The sequence below is a fragment of the Rhamphochromis sp. 'chilingali' genome (assembly GCF_963969265.1).
Source record: "Rhamphochromis sp. 'chilingali' genome assembly, chromosome: 1".
Taxonomy (NCBI): Eukaryota; Metazoa; Chordata; class Actinopteri; order Cichliformes; family Cichlidae; genus Rhamphochromis; species Rhamphochromis sp. 'chilingali'.
The window spans coordinates 9,990,039-10,008,591 of record NC_137929.1 but is presented as its reverse complement, the minus strand read 5'-3'; the positions used below and the strand labels follow the sequence as shown (position 1 = coordinate 10,008,591).

At 39.2% G+C, this 18,553-nt stretch overlaps 1 protein-coding gene and 2 long non-coding RNA genes across 5 annotated transcripts in view; all 3 read right to left on the bottom strand.

Moving 5' to 3' along the window:
- LOC308403419 (NACHT, LRR and PYD domains-containing protein 12-like) overlaps nt 1-18,553 on the bottom strand; it is a 420,441-nt gene that overhangs the window by 283,707 nt on the left and 118,181 nt on the right. The gene's annotated exons all lie outside the window — the stretch shown is intronic.
- On the bottom strand, nt 4,260-17,343 carry LOC308403959. 3 transcript variants are annotated; one of them, XR_013973018.1, is made up of 5 exons: nt 17,237-17,343; nt 10,534-10,589; nt 5,625-5,857; nt 5,114-5,297; nt 4,260-4,952 (listed from the first exon to the last, which is right to left on the bottom strand). It is a non-coding gene; the product is annotated as an uncharacterized lncRNA (long non-coding RNA). The 3 variants fall into 3 exon arrangements; XR_013973017.1 differs by having other exon boundaries at nt 4,260-5,297; XR_013973019.1 differs by lacking the exon at nt 5,625-5,857 and having other exon boundaries at nt 4,260-5,297.
- On the bottom strand, nt 14,965-16,969 carry LOC308404011. The gene is made up of 4 exons (XR_013973036.1): nt 16,825-16,969; nt 15,763-15,931; nt 15,203-15,435; nt 14,965-15,063 (listed from the first exon to the last, which is right to left on the bottom strand). It is a non-coding gene; the product is annotated as an uncharacterized lncRNA (long non-coding RNA).

Genomic DNA, 18,553 nt, shown 5'->3' with positions numbered 1-18,553 from the left:
TATTGGACTCACTGCGTCCGCTCGTACAGAATTTTGTTCTTCACGAGCTTCACCTACACCCCCCCGCCGCTACCGCTCGCCTGCTCATGCAGTGATATCATCAGTGACAAGTCAGGTGATAGAGGCTAATGCAAAATGGTGTTTCAGTGAGGCACAATTTATTATGACAATACATTTTTTTTAAATACTCAGTATGAATTAAACAGGTTAAAGGTCAATGCTCTGTTGTAATATAAAGACAAAATGATTGACAGCAGCCCAGCAATATCAGTAAAACGCAAATTAGCCACATGGTGCAATGTAAGGAGCTCTGTGATTGGTTAGGAAAGGACAGACTGGCCACCTCGATTTTTCTTCACTGCACATTGATCCATAGCTTTGCTCTGTAAAGGCTAACAAAGTGCTTTTGCTTTACAAAGACATTCAGCGTCAGTATTCACTCTTTTAAAATGCCACTGAACACTGGAGTGAAATGGAGCCCTGATCCTCAGAGTTTTATTGTTGCTAACATTTCTTATAGATAGCACAGATAGTGCCCCACTGCAGTAATCACTCATGTCTAGATATTCCTGTTAAAAATGAGTTTTTCCTCCCCACTGTAACATGGCAAACATAGCAAACGGATAATCCAGCTGAAGCTTCAGACAGCCGTCAGACAGTGAAACACTGCCATCTGCTGGACGCGAATAACAAAGACGCTGCTTTGACGGGTGAGGGAGTTTCAACAAGTCTGCAACGACTCAAGCATCAAACTACAGAACTATTATAGCGGACATGGTGCTCTAATGACTGCTTCATTAACGCAGGTCAGAAAGGATAATAGAAACTCAATAAATTATGAAATACAAAACTTACTGGTTCACTGCACACACAAAACGTCTCTTATTAGCACAACACTGCTCAGGGCTCAGAGTATATTCCTTATAACCTATTAAACCTTAGCATGTTATTTTGAAGTGTTACAGGTGAAACAGCCAACCAGTGAAGTTAACTGTAATTTCAACATTGAGCTACAAAAATGCTTTTTTTTTTTTAAAATTTCTTTTTACAGTTTTGCAATTTTACACAAGTTTTATCATCAGTGTCACAATGGCTGCTGCTAAAATTGAGTATGAGCTTTTTGTTGGTCTGATTAAAAGGTTAAATGTAAAAGCATAATTTAAACATGTGATGTGAGGTCATTAATTACAGTGCAGGTGTCCTGCTTTAGGATCATAAATTAATACTTCCAAAACAGTAAAGTTGTAGAGAATCTATGTCCATTATCGTTGCTAATCATGGAAAGACAAAGACGTCAGACTCTGCTGAAAAATATTACACCCTCCTACTCTCTGCACACAGCGCTCTGAGGGACCTTCCAGGATCGGGGATTTTATTTATTTTGTTCTTTTTTTGGTCTTACTGGTTAGTAGGTGGTGATTTTGTACCTGGTGATCTCACATTTGGAACATAAATTGCTTTGGAGCAGATTAGGTTCAAAGGATAACTTGGCTCTTGAAGTTAGCCGGATAAGACGGCGTTCTGCTTCACAGTTGAGGCCTCAGAGAGTTGTTGCTAACCAAAGTCTATCTTGTACGGCCATGCAGCATCTTATGACATTTTGTAACCTGAGCAGTGAAATGATTGCTGTTTTAGTGCACATACACAGTGTGGGGATCAGTATCAGGACAATAAAGTTATGGTGCAAAAAGCTGCATCTGGTCAGAAGGAAAAGCACGCACACTTGGAAGACTTGACCATTTGCACAAAATGAATGGCTGACACTGGACAGATGAGAGAATGTGGATGGCCACACCCTCGTGCATTAAAGAGGGCTTTCAGTTCATTGAAAACACAAAACCAAACACACAAAAGACACAATGAGACAGCTGATCAGTTTGCTTCACTAAATCATCGACACAAGCCGTGTTGTAGAGGGTACTGCAGCCGTGGCAGGTTATCATCTTAATGTGGCCCTGACACTCCATCGTACGCCACAAAGCTGTGAATAAATGAAAAGCAAAGAGGCATCATCACTAACATAATAACTGTAGAAGTTATCCCGCTGCATTACATTTATCAGGATATCGTAATAAATGTTCATCATATGTTGCTTTGACCCATCATTGTTGTCATTAATATCGCTACGTGACACTGGACACTTCCTGTCATTCATATGTCATGACTTTGTGATCAGTGTAGCAGCTTGAAAATAACTGCTTGGTTAACAGCAGGTGTACAGGCAGGTGCTCTGATCAAATAACATGTTTGGCTAAAGAAACACAAAATAAAAACATGTAAATAGGAACACCCACATCTCTACTTCTTCTTCTATTTTCCATTTCACACTTACAAAAAAGTTCTCCTGCGTAGGTGCTGAGACAAATATATGTCAATTTAATACTTCAGACAGGCCCCAGAGCAGGTCTGAACAATTAGTCCACTTAAAATCAAAACTGCAATTTGAAACCATGCAATTAGCAATTTTGCAAAGAAAACTTGGCTAGGCTAAGCTAAGCTAACTGTTAGACAAAGTAGAGGAGTTGGAAGAGTAAAGGATTCTGGTTAACTCCAGTTCAACTTAACATTAAATTAAACTGAATCTATTAAACTATTAGACTCAGACGAGGTCGGCACAGGGACAGGCCTTGGGGGTCCAGGCCCACCCGGTGAAGTGCTTCTTCCCCAACATCTTCTGATGTACTTCATTTATACATTTTGGTAATGAAGTACTTAAACTACCACCTCACTGATTAGTTATTGCAGTGTGAGCTCAGTTCAATTAATCAGGTCACAGTAGTTTAGCACTTCTACAGCAATCATGCAACCAGCATGACTGAGGAGGACACTGGGTGGACGGGCTTTGCAAGTCAGACTTTGAAACTATCTTTTATTGTCATTACGCCAAAAGCAGTGAAATTATATGCTGTCCCATTCAGTGCAAATAAAGAATCTGTGTTTACTGACAGGACAAAGCACTGAACATGATTTCATCTGTTAACCTGGACAAATTCCAAAACAATTCCTTATTATTTCTTTTTCTTAAGTAAAACCAGTAAAAGCTTCTACTTCAAAAATATGGACTTAACACTGAGATCCTGATATTTTAGACCAGTTGAATTTAGATGATCTTTTTTAGTTCATTCAGTTTGCTGGTTCTAACGACGACGGTCTTCATCAGTTTTAATGTCACTGTGACTCATATCTCTGCATGGCTGTTTTGTTCTGAGTGCACTGTGACAATTAAGTTAAGATCCGGTGATCAGCACAGCAGCCTGGGAGTGACTGCTTGGTTAATGACAAGGTTTACAAGACCTGATCAAATGTCACACTGGAAATATTTTGCAAGTGAAACAGCAAATGAAAAAATGTAAATATGTTAACTGGACCACCTACATTGTTTCGAGAGCAGGGGTGAACTAAAGAGTGCGACCCATCACTTCAGTTTCAGCATATAATTTCTATTTAACACTATATTTTATGTACTCGAAGTCAGACCTGGAATCTGTGGGTCAGACTTCCTGGGCCCCCGACCCCTGACCTCTGAGATTTTCATGTCTTGTATTTTATAATATTTATCTTTTGTTCTCCTGCCAAAATTGTAAACACTGTCATCATGCCATATTGCACTGTTGTTCGATCAGCTTCATTAAATATACTTTTATATATACTTTTATCCTTTGTTTTGTTATACATCCATTTAAATCCTCATATGAAATTATTACAACCAACTGGTAGTAAAACAAAAATAAAAAGATTGTTCAACATTTTAACTGCAAATGGTCAATACACTCACTTTATTTGCCAAAAATTATACTTAAAAAGGGGAAAAAAGAAGTGTTAAAGTTTCCTGGTGCTGATCAGAAGTATAAACATCAAAGTGTCCAGATCCAAACACACTTTGTTCCTCTGTGACAGAAGTGAACTAGAACTCACAGCAGCATCTGAACTGCAGAAGAGATCTCTGCTCATCTCCGTCTGCATTCCTCTTTTGGTAAGAACTTATTATGTATCATTTAAAATGATTTTCCTTTTAAAGCTGGGCAGCAGGCTCACGTTGAACATCTCCATAAACTGTCATAATTCTGCTGCTACACTAAACACTGCATTCGGTGAGCACACTAAACTTATGTAAGCTGTATATTTGCACGGTGAGAGACCTGTTTTTGCTGATTTGTGTTCAAATACAACAAGATCTTATTTAAACTGACTGTCAGATGTTGCCTATCCAGTTATGTAATGAACCCACTATATACATGAACCACAGACCCTTCACGACATCTTCATCACCTGCTGTTCCAGACAACCAACTTATACCTGAACCACTGCAGGTTAATCATCATCATTAGTAAAGGAAAAAAAAAGGTGAGTGTCTTAATTTGGAAAAGCTTGAAATAAAAAATCCTATAAATTACACAAACAGATACGAATTGGAGGAAAATCCATAGTGTCTTGAGTTCTGTTTGATTTTTATTTTGCAGTGTGTCATTGTTACTACAGAGCACACTGAAACATATGACAGGAAAGAATAACTGAGTGCAGAAAGGCATTTATATTAAATCGGATTTAAACTTTGTTCTTAATGAACCGGATCTATTATGACCTGGACTTTTATCTATAAAATGGGCTTGTGAAACCCAGAGAAAAACTCTCTCAATATATCTGTAGATATAAATATATATTTATCCAAATCACATCAAGTAAAAAAGGCAAAATGACAAAATTAAAAAAAATAATAACAAAAAGTATAAATTAAAACACAAAATTTTAAGGCAAAAACAAATATCTTGATGTCTTAATACGATGAATATAAAATATAAAGTAATACAACAAGGTTAAATATCTAAACATTTAAAGACAACTACTTCAGCTTTTCAAAGCTTCTTTTTCCAGTTGAAAATGACATCATCACGCCTGAATCTGCTTCCAGGAGCTGTCCAGATCAGGCTTGTTCAGGATGTTTAGAAATCGTCCTAACAGTTGAAAAATAAAAAATAAACAGAGAACAAAGTAATATATATGATTATAAATAAATAAAAAAGAAAACTATAAATAAAACTACTTCTTTCATTTAAAGAAAAAGGTCTATCAGTCCTCTTGTCGTGTGTGTTTGCAGCTCACAAAGACGACTTACTGAGCTTCAGGATCCAAAAGGATGTATCTGCCAAATTCTTAATGTGGAAAAATGTCCATGTGTTTTCTTCTCCAGGAGACGATGAAGACACTGTTTGTCTGCACGATGCTCGTGCTGCTCTTTGCTTCCGGATTTTCCAAAGTGAACAATTTTCAACCAAGCGAGCACCGACCTGAAGAAACACCTTATGAAAAGTTTAGAAGACAGCATGTAGATGCTAAGATGACTGAAAAGCTGTGTGACACAGAAATATCAAATAGGAATATCTACAAAATTGACAACAGTTGTAAGGAAACCAACACATTCATCCTCAGCATTCCAGCAAAGGTCAAATCCATTTGTAGAGGTGATGGGAGGTACGATGAAAATAGCGGCATGACGTATAGTACCGCAACGTTTCGCATGATTAAATGTAAGCTAAAGCATCAGGGAGCCAGGAAACCCAGCTGCCAGTATGAAGGCAGGCTTCTCACTAACAGGATCATTGTCGTGAAATGTGAAGGGAAGTTACCTGTGCACTTCGATCGGGACCTTCTACCCTCTGAGCGCAACGATGGCGAGCAACTATGAGGAAAGAGTGGTGTGGAGGGGGGGCGTGGTCTGCGATGCTGCTGCAGGTGAGATGGATGTACCTGCGCTGCATTTGCTATCACGCCTCGCCAACTTAAAAGGCTTTGTGCTGTCTGAGTTGTTGGTGTTGTGGATGTGTTGGCTGGCAGTCCACAGACAGACTGATTTACACAACTGTGGAAAAAATAAAATTAATAAATAAAAAAAAATTGGAAAACATAGATGTGTCATTATTTCATATAGATTTCAAATAACATACCATTTGATGTCAACATGTTTTAGTTGCATTTGCAGTGCTCGTGCTGTTATATTCTTATGATTCTGTTCATTTTATGAGTGTATCCTTCAGCCTTGCTTCACATATTTACTGCTGCTTGATCAGCTTTAGTCCTGCTAGCATCAGCACAGGTAGAAACAGATCACACATCAGAGAATCGGCCGTGCATCTAAATGCAAATGGAAACTAAAAATGAAAACATAGATAACTGAGCTGAACTTCATAGATCTGAAAATTGACCAATGCATACATAGTGCTAAAAATCAGGTATCGGGAAAACACATTATTTTATATTATGCTGATGTCAGGACTCTGAGTGCGGGCAGGTGGAAATGTGGATCCAAATGCAGGACTCCGAGACGAAATGTAACTAAAACCACAGCTTTTATTGCTGGCATGAAACAAAAACAGAAACCAAACCATGAAACCAAGCAGGAACACACAGGCAGGGTCTGAGGGTACGACGCGACACCAAGCATGGGAAAACACAGGGCTTAAATACACAGGGTAGTAATGAGGGAATGGGCCACAGAAGGGAGACACAGCTGGGGGAGCTGAACTTCATAGATCTGAAAGTTGACCAATGCATACATAGTGACAACACATTATTTTATATTATGCTGAAGTCAGTTTTTATCCAATTTTATAACTATATCATATAATAAAGTCTGTTTTGAAGTTTACTATGGTAACAATTCATCTTTTTAGGCTTTTCAGAAACACTGTAACTTCATAGGTATGAACCAACAAACCATTTTTCATCATGAAAATAAAAAATAAATCTAAAGGAGATAAACATCACAACTGTTCAACCAAGCATTAAGTCCATTTTGAAACAAAGAACGATGTACACTCAGCCAATCACATGGCAGCAACTCAATGCAGTGTAAAAGGTGAGATGTAAAATAAAACAATTAAAAATATTAATTAATCTTAATCAATCTTAAAATATGAAGCAATCTTCTAACTCCCCTTTACATACAAAGCTGTGGCCAACCTTACAAACCATTTTGAATTTTTTCCAGCCGAGGCGTTCAAAATAACCAAACTGCTAATACTCACGGTTTAATTTGGGCAGCTGCCTGCCTAATATAATGTAAAATCATCACAATATTTTACACAAAGAGAGTAAATGTATCCTTGTACTCAGCTAAGACAGCTGGGCTGCTGTGGCTTGTGTTTATGTTCAGAGTGACATCTGATTTAAAAGCAGACTGTCATGGTTGCGGCTGTGTGCAGGCAGGATGAGGACCCAAACGCATCAACTACATAGTAGCTATTTTCATAATTAAGACATCAACTATAGGTGTTCCCAAAATGTGCCATGTTGTCTGCACACCTGACAGTTCAATAAGTCCTGTGTTGGTTACAGATGGTGGTTGTTTCCAGAAACAGCACTTGCATAAAATAAGTACAGAGCACTTTATGAGCCAACCTGCTTCTTTAATGAGCATTTAGGTTGTTTGTATTCAGTGTTCACAGATAATATGCTCATTAAAAGGGGGGATCCACTATGTCCTTCTTCACAATCCTGTCTGCCAACTTTAAGAAGAAATCAGAGTGACGCAGAAGCTTTAAAACAGTGTTCAGAATAATCAGTGATGCTTTTATCTGAACTGATGACAGATAAAGATGAACGTGAGTGTGGCAGAAGAGTAAGTTCTCCCTCTTTCTTGGAAGTATACAAAAGTCTGTTGTTTATAAAAAGTTAATAAACAAACAACAAGTTCTTACAGAATGAGACGTGAAGCCTGGAGATGAGCAGTTCAGACACGCTGTTATTAAATTCTACCTGAGCAGGTTATAGTTCACCTCAGTTACGGAAGAAGTTACAGCATCATGAAGTGATGTTTAAAGATGGCAGCAAGCTTACAGCATCTCTCAACTCAAGAGCAACATTCAAAGTGCACAGGCTGAAGGAAAGTATTGATTTTATCACATGCAATTACAATACGCCTTTTCATCTGTATCTGGATGTACAATGGGTATCGTTGTTTGTCCCAGCAGTTTACAATACAGAATGTGCACGTCTGTGGGGCTTTTATAAAGATTTCTATTTGCATTGATACAATTGCTTGGATCACAAATTGTTCTAACTTGATTAAAGTCACCAATGATAAAGGTATTCTTGCGCTTACAGTTACCATTATTATCTCTGTTTGCTATCAGATCATCACATCCCCCTTGTGGGATCATGTTGATGATATGCTGGTTTTCTGAACACGTCCGTTAGTCATGCAGAGCACAGTGCCAGAGAGCGCCACCAGCAGGAACATGGAAGTCTTCATTGTATTTCTATATCGAAAAAGTAAACAGAGTGAATATATAAATCAGTATTATTTCATTTCATTTATTAACTTGTTTATTTTTGTTTCCTAAATGTTAATCGTGCTTAACTATTAAAGTAAAAATACAGATAGATAGGAAACTCTCTGAAAAGTCAAACTGTTTTCAGTGAGTTTATATATTTGCCAGAGGAAAGGTCAGAATCTGCATATCTGACCACTTTGAATCAATTTATATCTAAACAGAAATCAGTAAAAGTTAAAATCACTTTTATCAATATCCTCACTTATGAGGATATTGATATCCGTATAACTGGAGTTATTATAGATTTTCATACATGACATTTGTGAAAAAGGCGAGGGTGTCAGGGTCCCTGTGTCCACCCGGTCGCCTCAGTGTGGCTACATGTGTTTTTTTATTTTGATTTTGTCCCCGCTCTCTCCCTCCCTCCTTCTCTCACTGCCTGGGCGGAGCTCATCTGTGGGCTCCTGCCCTTGGCCCACGCACCTGGTGACACCTGTGGCTCATCACCCAACAGTGTTCCAGTCCCCTTATAAGATGGCAGCCCTGTATTTCTCGTCGCTGGACCGTTGCCGACTCTCGTCAGTGTTAACCCCAGCTCAGTTCGTTCTCGTGTTTCCCTAGCGATCTTCTTACAGTAACCTTTTTCATCTCTGTGAATAGATTTCCCTGGACCTGCCCCTGTGTTACCTGAGCGATCAAGTGTGTGAGGATTGGAGCGAGCTTTTGTGTTTCTTGTGGAGTGTGAAGAGGAGCGTGGAGCGTGGATGGAGTGAGGACTTTGGAGCGTGTGTGGACTGCAAGTGTCTTTCCCCCCTCCTGTTCGTGTGTGGATTCCCGGAACCCGTCTTTTCCCCACTGTGTAAATAGATCACCTGGTGCTTCTGTAAATAAAAAACCTTTATTCTTCCCTACTCAGAGCCTACGCGTGAGTCCGTTCAGTCCCGTTGTGACAGAGGGTAAGGACGTAAATCGACTGGTAAAGAGGGACTGGTAAAGAGTCTGCAGCCGCAGCACCGATCCATCTGTCCATCTCCTGTTCCCTTCTCTGATCACTCGTGAACAAGACTGCGAGTTTTGTAACTTAATAAAAGCAGTAATTTGTTTGCCAGAGTGCCCCTTCCACGTCACACCCTGTTCTTTCCTTCTTGTCTTATATGAAAATTCACTTTGTGTAGCTTTTTGGGAAATTGTTAAACTTCAGGAAGATTCTGAACATGCCCCATCGTTTAGCCAGCTCTTTGGAGCTAAGCAGGTTCAGGCCTGTTGTTGTAAGTTTTATAAAACGATCTCATTTAAACGGATAATCCAGCTGAAGCTTCAGACAGCCGTCAGACAGTGAAACACTGCCATCTGCTGGACTCGAATAACACGCTGCTTTGACGGGTGAGGGAGTTTCAACAAGTCTGCAACGACTCAAGCATCAAACTACAGAACTATTATAGCGGACATGGTGCTCTAATGACTGCTTCATTAACGCAGCTCAGAAAGGATCAAACATATCAATAAATTATAAAACACAAAACGTCTCTTATTGCCCAGGGCTCAGGAAGTGAGTGACCACTTAAGTGTGTTCAACAGGAAGCTAAAGACTGGTGCTGTTAAAGTGTTCAAAAAACAGCAGGAGCTCGGTGTGAGGCCACAGTGGGCCAAAAAACACAAGATGACCTCCAGCGAGGACAAAATGTATCTGGACGTCTCTGTGAGCATCTGTCTCACTGTGTAAGTGTAGCACAGTGTCTGTGTGTGCATGGCTGGGTAAGAGAGACAGCACAACTGAAAGCACTCAGACGAGGACCCGGTGCATCGTCTGTCTCATCTCAGCCAGTTTACTTACAAACTCTTTAAGTTTGAATTTTAAAGCCGACAATGTGCACAGGGCAGTGATATTTAAAATGAAGGTAAACTATTCCAATCTCTGCAGCCCCAATTGTGTATCTCACACACACACACAGTCCTGAATTCATTACTGAAGTCTCATCCAGACGTTCAATGTGCTCTGTAATTAAATTGAGATGTGGGGTCAAAATTCCCACCTAGATTGAGTGAGATGAAATAGAAATCGGCTCTCCTCTAACTGACTTTATAGAAATAATTGCATAAGCTGCATTTATAACTGTTATTAAATAACAGCAGCACACGAGAACTAAAGTGTAATCCCAGCACATTTCGCTTCGCTTGCACTGATTCTTTAGAGATGACGACCGTGGTGGGTAATTAAGGGCAAACAATATACAAGTGGCGTGAAAAATGGAGGCTGCATTACCTTTCCAAAGCTTCCTTTCCCGATGGCCCGCAGTATCTGGAAGTGGTCAAAGTTCACTGTGGAGAAAATGAGAAGCAGTTAGTGAGAACGTGTCAGTTTGAGCTGAGCTATAAAACAGGGAACATGACATGTACAGCACCGTGCAAAAGTCTTGAGCCATCCCTCATTTGCTTCCAGGGATCCGGACTTCCCTGTAATCTTTAAAGTGGTATTAAGGAATAGCTCTCCAGGCTTTTTAAAGTGTTTCTGATTTTTAATCCAGGGCTTGTATTTGACCACTTTTTGTCTGTTAAGACCCTTCACACTAATCTCTGAAACATTCAAACATAAACAGACACCTAAGTCACGGAAAGGACCAGAAAACTTAACAAAGAACCAATTTTAAATTGTATCTGTACACATTTACTTGCAGCCTATTGCAAAAAAACAAAAGCCCACATCATTTGTTCTCACTTCTTTAGTTGAAGAATGCAGTTAATAACACTGTTAACACAGACTGACCTGGCAAAGCACGAAAAAATAAGGGGGTGGTTCAAGACTTTTGCTCGGTACTGTATGAGAAATGGAAATGTGCACTTCACAATGTATCGCTGCACTTCGGCAGTACTGTGCAGATTAAATGTTTTTTCCTTCCCGATGCATGTGAAAGGTTAAGACTTACATCTCCAAATGTACTGGAACTGATTTGAACCAGAGGACTCAGCCACACTGTTACTGTGTACTGCATAAACACGTTTACCGATGAAGGTAAATCAGACGCTGTCCTGACTGTGTGGCTAAATTTTGTGCTGAAAGCATCAAATCAATTGAATATGATTAACTTGCTATGAGAGGTTTTTACTCCAAGTGTGACTTTTTCTGGCTTCATACACCTTTCAGGGTCAAATTCAAGCACTTTGTGAGCACGTTTAATGTCCATTTTCAACATTTTCCAGCACATTACCATAAAAAGGATGCATATTTCACTTCGCATCACCTGAATAAGACCACGTGAAAGGCCAAATTAATAATAAGTCTTCTCATCAGATATTGATGCTTCTTTCTTATGTGACACAAAAAACAGGAGGAGACAGATCTTTGCTTGTGTTGTTTTTTAAGTTCATTCATTCAAAACTAACTGTAAGACGCTTAACTACATTGCAGTCTGTGTTATTGTTGTAGACCTAATTATCACCTTTAAAGTGTTTGTGCTAATAACATCATGTAGAGTAAGACAGGCATAGAGAACAGCACTGACTGGGAGAGGCTTTGAACAGATGACATACTCAGATCAATTCAACACTTTAGACTTTAAAAATGCACAAGCGTCTTTCAAAAACCCATTTATTTAATCTATCATCATTGATATTATTATGTACAGTTATAATGTACTGTTCATCTCCCTTAAATAAACAGGCAGTGTGAAATAGTCACTTGTCTACTGTCTCAGTGGCTGATAGTGCCCCACAGGCCTCAATGTCAGCTTGAAGCCATCATGTTTCAATTGTTTAATGATAAACAGATTTTGAATGAAAGCGAGGAAATTTCGGTAGCACAAAAAAGTGCCTATTCTTTGTTCCCATATGGTTCAGTCATATTACCGTCATTTCCCCCTAAGCTGTTCCCAAAGACACCAGGTTAATACTTGAAAAGGCTGCAGCGATACACAAAAATATCATCAATATTCTGTTTACTTGGTGACAACGTCGCTTTTAGCCTTCAATCAGAAAGCCTGACATTGGCTAGTTAAGCATCGGGCTAACGTTTAACGCTTTCACTTGCAAGAGCACCTGGCTGCAGCCACTGTGGAGCTCCACAGTAACCGGAAACACGTAACTTCAGTTAAATCGACTTTGACAGCGAAACTAAATTGCGTTTTTGTTACTATTGATGCTGCTGAGAAATAAAAATGGTGTTAAGTGTGGTTTTTTTTTAACACTCTGGGTTTGTTCATAAAAATTCCCCTAAATTGTTCGTGGCACAAAAGTGACACTTGCTGTTTCGCTGATTTATTATTTTTTTTACAGTACATCGCGTTGTGCGTTCTGATTGCTGTAGACCATTGTCAATCAATCTAGTCCAGTGTCTCCTGTACAGGAGCGGTCCCTAATAGGCCCACGGACCGGTCCCGGTTCGTGAGTCTTTTGGTACCGTTCCGCGAGAGTTGATCCTCCGGTGTGAAATGTATGGTTGTAGTTGTGTGTCTTATTTTGAAAGAACTATTTACGCGTTACCATAGTGACCAGAGAGCATTAAAAAGCAGAGAGGAGGATGTCACTGTCATTGTTGTTGGGGCACAGCTCAAGTCACATTTATTATATTTACAAAATACCACAGTTTCTTTTTTTTATTCTTTTGTTGTATTTATCCGCGACACCTTAAAGGTCGTTCCCTGAAAATATTGTCTGACATTAAAGTGGTCTGTGGTGCAAAAAGGTTGGGGACTCCTGCTGTACAGTACAGAATGCGTTTAGCTTGTCGAATTTACATAAATCTTCGATCGCTAGCAGTGTAACTCTGAAGTGCTGCACTGTATGTTTGTACGTTTTCTCCCAAACAAACACAACAATGCCGACGAAACGTTTTGCACCCTCAAATGCACCTTTAGGTTTCATTCCATAATACTGGACTTATGTTTCTACGAAGGTTTGAACTCTAAGAGTGTTTAAACAAAAGAGAAAAGTGTGAAAATGTTCATGCCTGTCTGAGAAAAGTGTATAAAGCATGTAGTGAGGGGTTTTACAGTCTTAACATCTATAATAATTGTAAAAAATAAAGTTGGCTACTTCGTGGATTTCACCTACCGCGGGTTATTTTTTGAACGTAACACCAGCGATAAACGAGGGGCTGCTGTATTAGTAATAGTAGTGTCTGGGACATCTAATTGATTAACATCAACATTGATTATTATGCACTATTATTTTTGTTCAAGGAGAGCCAAAAATATAAAACTCTCTCTCAGCTTGTTTGTTGCCAAAAATGGCCACTTTTTGTGTATGTTCACAAAATGCTATAAAATGTATATTTCTTAAAACATTTTTCTACTTTTGCCGACGTGACTCTTTAAAATAGCACCAGTCCTTTTCATCAAAATCAAAATTGTATCTGAGCATCGGGGAAAAGGCTGTCTTGCAATTGTTGAGGTCACTAGTGTGTGCCCCATTTCTTCCGGGATCACTCTCTTTATAGGTTTTAGTGGACTCCTAGTACTGTGAAGTGGTTTCATGGTACAAAGGGCTTGTATTCCAAGATCTGCGAGACTGTAGAAATGAGCAGTGATGCCCTTCCTACCATCTTTCCAGAAAAATAAGTGATCTGGAAGCTGTTAGGCTGACTTACAGCAGCAGCACTTTCTGCACCTGCATAAACTCCAGGACACATTTACTAACGGTGTTTGTTGCTGTATGTGCTGCAGCTTTGAATTTTTTAATAATATATATTTTGTTAATATTTTGGCTATGGTGTCTTGTTTTGAAATGTACAAGAGTAAAAGTGTTTTTAGCAGGTGCTTCAAAGCTAAGTTTGACTGGGAAACTCAAAGCTCAATAGGCTGTATCAACAGAAATTCACTGCAGCCTATGTAATATTTCATGCGTCATAATTTATTCTACTCTATCTTGCAAATACATATTTGTGTGGCAATGTCATGCACAACACACACAACTATTAGATCCTTAAGATCAAACCCGTGTCATTCTTTTGGTCCACTGCAGTGCAGTAGTCAAAAAAAAGAATAAGTGACGTGTCCACAGATGGCCAGGATAGAGCCCAGAGTGTTAATGTTTAAAATGTATAAAAATATTATTGATTGCAATTCTTTACTGTTAATATCAACAATAAGCTTTTTATTTTGAAATTACAAGTTTAAAAAAAATGCTGTTACATTTACATTTAATGCTGTTACACTGTAATCCTTTATTATAAGTATGGACACATAATAAAGTGAACAACATTTTGAAGTTTAATTGGAATTTTGTACTACGCAAAAAACAAAACAAAAAACAACAACAACATATTAAACAAACAAACACAGCCAGTGCCTTCATTTGTCCATTACATGTCAAACATAGCACTAACCCTTAGTCCCTGCTCATCAGCACATGCTTTCAAAAAGAGCTCCATGTCCTCTGCAAACTGAAAAACAAAGAGGAACAAGTCCCTTGCTCCAGTGTCTTCTTCCTCTGACATGTCTCTTAAGACCCTCTGCTGGTCCCCTTGATTTAAGGACAGATATTTGGGCATTGTTACATGTCCACGGAAAAGTGCCTTATTTTGGACAACCCAGTGCACAGCAGGACGCAGATCTTCAACAACTGCTGGCTCCTGTGTCAGGCAAATGGAGATGAAAACATAGTTATTTCTCTGTTGCAGAACAGTTTTTTAACAGTTATTCAAATGTCACTAACCATGTAATTACACTACTGTTTAAATTGAATACTGACCTGACTGCCTTCCTGGAACTTGCGCTTTTTCAGTCTGAAAATGGGCACGTGTTGTCCTTCAAGCACAGCTTTGGCTTCCTCTCTCCAGTGTGCAAATAGCTTGCCAGAGCTACGAAGAGTAAGGCCACAGTGAGGCATGTCATTTTCATGGACTTTCCATCAGCTGCAGTTTTATTGAACACAGAGGGTAGAGCCAATGAATGTTCTAACAAAGACTCAGAAAATGGTTCAGATACCGAAGACAAAACCTTGGGGGGGAAACGGGGCTCCTCGAAGAGTACTGCCGGAGGAATACGGGTCTCCTCGGAGAGTTCAGCGGGGAGCAGTCCTGATAATGGTGGCTGACTTGGCATTGAAGAATGCTGACAAAACAATAAATGCCTTGCCATATCCCCACGCCATATGATTGTAATCTTACAGACAGGGCAGTGAAAGTGTCCTGTTGTCCTACAAGGCAGCCTGCACCGGCATATCATTTCATCTGTAAGAGAAAAAAACAAACAAACAAACAGATGTAATTTAAATGTAGTTGTATAGAATGCAATCAATTTGTCTAACAATCAGATTGTACATGTTAACAAAAACATCCAAGCCAACCTCAATAATGAAAGCAAAATGGTATGGATCACAAAAGTTATGTCAAGAACAGTGGTGAAAAGTAAATAAAAATACATTTTATAAAAACACTATTTTTGTTGCAGATGAACAGTACAATATCAACAGCAACTTTTAAGTCAACAAAGATACTGCAGAAGTGCTTAAAAAAGTGCATATTTATAACTATAAAGTATATTTAATACAAACATACCTTTGAAAGGCAAAGCATTTTTTATATGCACACTTAGATGCTCCTCAATCTTTGCCCTGACAGTAGGGCTGAAAGTGGGGCACAGAGGGCAGTGAAAGAGTCCTCTGCAACACGTGTTGCATTCCTGCAATTCTGGCTTTAAGCCCGAATTCCAGATTGATGTGTGCATCTAAAACAGAGAGAGAAACAGATAAACACCATATATACATTTAAAATAAGCAGAAATAACAATTTACAGTTGACATGTAATAGATTTGGGAAGAAAATCCTTGAAAAAAACCCCACAAATATTTTAAAAGACACTTTAATCTGTGAGACATGTTTCTATTGACATATAACAGTCAATTGAACAGGGGCTAACTAAAATCTGGGCAATAAAAAAGCTGTACAGAAAAGAATAACGAATAGAAGTATTGATAAATATATAAATCTGTTTGTGACGAAATTTACAGTGTTGACGCTAACCAAAGGTGTCACAAGTACACACGTTCCTTACTACAGTTTAGATACCTCTGTTTAGACAGCACTGACTCGACTTTTTAGTCAAGTCGAAGTAAGAAGTACAGGGTCTAAAATATAATTTATGTACAAAATTTTGAAGTAATCTTGCGTCCAAAGCACGCGTGTGGGGGGCTGATTTACAAATGTACGGATTACAAAGTACAGATACGCGTGCTAAAATGTGAGAAGTAGAAGTATAAAGAAGTATACAGTAGGCACAAAAAAGTACAGCAGTAAAGATACCAGAAAATTCTACTTAAGTACAGTATTGAAGTATTCGTTATTTTGCATCTCTGACGCCAACAATAAATCATACTCTAATGCAAAATGTGGTTTTTGCTTCTTCTCGCCCACAGAAGCCGTTAATCCAGCTCTCTTACTTAAACCAGGCCCAGGAAAAAGCATATTTGTGTGTTTCTCTGCCATGGAGCACGATGAAAAAACATTAAAATAAATTGTAACGCTAAATAAGTGGCAACATGATCATTGTAAGAAAACTAGACGATTCCTAGAATTATAAAATCACTAACGGCAAATTTATTTAAGAAAGACTTAACCAACCTTTGTGATCAACTTGCAAGACTTCCACGGTATCCATGCGTGTTTACGGCTAGTGTGGAGGTCACGTGCTTCCGGCTACTGTGGAGGTCACGTGTTTCCGGTTAGTGTGGAGGTCACGTGTATCCGGTTACTGTGGAGCTCCACAGTGGCTGCAGCCAGACCCTTCTCTTCACTTGAGGGAAGTAACTCGTATTACTGCTACTGCTGTGTAATCTTGGTTCAATTCACAGCATATTCTACAAGTTACCCTGCAATAACTAACTGTTAGAATAGCGGCACCGTATTGTATCGCACTGAGTGCACTTCAATCCTTTATTCCACGAGTTTGCTAGCTAGCAAAATAATAATACCAATTTTAAACAAATAACATGTGTAACGTACACACTCGAGAAAATTATCTACTAGTACTTACGCAAACTCCCCCGTTGTGAAAACGTACAAATCCTTCTTGTATTTTTCGTTTTCCAGCAAACACTCATTAAAACGGCCTCCAGGCACATTAGCGCATTCACCCCCGACTGATCAGGGAGGGGGTGAGGGGTCACACATTGAAACAGACTAACATGCAGAGGTACAGCCCAGGCAGAGAAATGTTGCTTTTAGACTTTGCGACTCGTTTTATTTCTCTATCTGATAAGAAAAATATTCAATCAGATAGTTATTTGTGGTGAATGAAATACGGTTACAGTTTCAAGAAGTTTTAAGCACCAAATCCGAAATCCAAGCACTGCAATATTAAAATCCAATTCAATTTCTTGTTTGCTCCGAAATCTACGACATGACTATATACAGAAAAGCTTGACATGGTATGCAAAAAAAACCCCGAAGACAATACAAATACAAATACATGAACAAAAAATGTTTTAACTGTCAGTTATGTCATTTTAAAATTTTCCAAAACTAACATTTTATTTGATTGACTGATATTAAATTGATTAGGGTCAAGTCTAGTGTGAACAATATTACACAAACAAGCACGTGTGCGCATGCGCACATATTAGAATCGCTTCGATCGCTTCTGACGCGGTAACTTTGCTTTGATCCTTTCTGACGTCATAACTTTGCTTTGATCCCAAAACCCATAAATAGGAGCGCTCACCTGTTACTTTATGCTTAACGGACGTTGACCTGCAGCAACTAAAACCCTTTCGAGAAGTTTTGAGAGCAATTTACGAGAGAAACCAAAACAAGTTCAGTTTTGTTTCTCACCAATCCACAGAGCAAACAGACACATTACACCATGTCAGCCAACCCATCCTTCGGCTCAGATGAGCTTGGAATATCTAAAGGGACCATTTTGGGAGATCACCACATGGTGGAGGCTTTCCTTGGAGAAGGAAGCTTTGGTGTTGTAACGAAATGTCGCGATACAAAAAAGAACCAAACTGTTGCTATTAAAGTCAACAAGAGCGACCCTGAAATTCTGCTCCAGGCAAAACTGGAAATTTTCATCCTGGAGCAGCTACGACGCTTGGATCCAGACAGGTGCAACATTGTCGAATGGAACGGCTATTTCCTCGATGGAGAGCGCATTTGCTTGAATTTCGAACTCCTCGACCAAAGCCTGTCAGACTACATAGGGGACCGGAATAACCAAGGTCTCCCAATGAGAGAAATCAGGCCAATTTTGCATCAGCTCGCAAATGCTCTGTTCCACCTGGGTTCTGTGGGAATAGTGCATGCTGACCTCAAACCTGGAAACATCATGGTTGTGAACCGCAGTGAGTCT